The sequence below is a fragment of the Capsicum annuum genome, chromosome 2 (genome assembly GCF_002878395.1).
Source record: "Capsicum annuum cultivar UCD-10X-F1 chromosome 2, UCD10Xv1.1, whole genome shotgun sequence".
In the NCBI taxonomy this organism is placed as follows: domain Eukaryota; kingdom Viridiplantae; phylum Streptophyta; class Magnoliopsida; order Solanales; family Solanaceae; genus Capsicum; species Capsicum annuum.
Genome location: NC_061112.1, coordinates 143,379,056 through 143,380,752, shown reverse-complemented (window position 1 = coordinate 143,380,752; position 1,697 = coordinate 143,379,056).

The window sequence follows — 1,697 nt, the reverse complement described above, 5'->3', positions numbered from 1 at the left end:
ATTGTATGTTAATTAACAAGTGCACTTGCCGGGCCTTAATATAAACGTCAGTTATTTGTTGTTTAAAGTCTCTAAAGATAGATTATTATTCCTTAATCCAACAGGAATTCTTCAAAGCATACAAATTGAACTTTCTCTTAATTGATAAACGTGTTTAATTTGTGCACACATCGATTAATCATCAGACAGCCTATACCACAGTGTCCAGCACTATATATATTAACCTTCTCAAGGTTAATTATATTCGAATATAGAACATGAAATATAGTCAACCAAAATCAATTGAATGTAAAACAGAAGTAGCATATGAAGATCGAATGAAACTAAATATTGAATACCGAGTCTTAAGATTTGAAGAAGATTCGCATGATTATGGGACTTAGCTTGGTAAACTATCGGCCACAGTATCCAATATTTATGATGATAAGACATTTAAGTTATCCAAATTATCTTTCAGCCGGCACTATCTCAATTGAAATTTACAAGATTCAAACCACATTTAAAGGACAAGAGGAAAATCTACTAGCTAGCCTTACTGTATATGTTAATGTTTTAGATGGACAAAAATATGTGTGATAATAAAAGTAGCTCCAACAAGTCTGATGGATAGGGTTGAATTCTTAATTCAGGAGTACGCGCAGTATGTTAGTGAGAAGAATGTTAAAGATCGAACCCATTGATGTCGGAAAAAAAATCAACATAATACGGATTTGTTCCAAACTTGCTGTCATAAGAACAGAATACAAAATTAATACTAACATTCAACAAAATAGTATATAGATGCAACAAAAAGACATGGAACTGGTTCCGTCCTGAATGCAAGTTTCACTTTCAGTTCTTTGTAGTATTCTGCAACATTTTGCACACACTAAACGATTAAAAAACAGTGCTTAAATTAATTCACTCCTCTCTTTTGCTCATCCCTTAGAACAAATATTGTTAGGTCTACCAAAGGATCAAAGAGAAGGAAGACTATAGGAAATTAAATAATAATGAAACAAGAAATTAATAATACATGAATAACAGAAAATTAAAGACTATATTGCCTGGCTCCATCTGTCTGCCTCTTTCCAAGCTTAAACCATTAACTAAGATAGAAGTGATCAAGGTTAATTTCTTCTACAACGTAACGTAACCCTTTGCCATGAGATTGGCAAAAATATATCATCTTCTACGTCCCCTAAGTAGAATGCGCTTCGCCTATCGAGAAATCGTGTGTCCAAACACTTCCATCTTTAGAGATTTGCTTCCAAACTATCATCAACAACATAGAGTAGTACTATGTGTACTGTATATTCAAAAACACTAACTACAAATCTTTTAACTTGGGGATGGAGAAGAAGGAGAACAAAGAGGGCCAACACCAATTTATAAGGACCCCAGCCAGAAGAGAAAAGAAAAAAAAAGGATCAACGTTATTTACTTCTTCTTTTCTTTTCTTTTTTTCAAATATTTATTAGTACAATTCTTTCTTACAAATATTAATTGAGTTATGTTACTCCATATACATTAGCATATAGAATATTTTATACTCCCTCGGTGATTTTATCTGTCGCCATTTTTTTTTTTTATTCATTTAAAAAAGAATGTCATCTTTCAGTTAATCTCACTTATAAGATCTCACTTAATTAAAGATAGCAGTAGTACATTTTTTAGTAAAGAACAATTTGATAAACATCGTCAAGTTTCTTATTTCT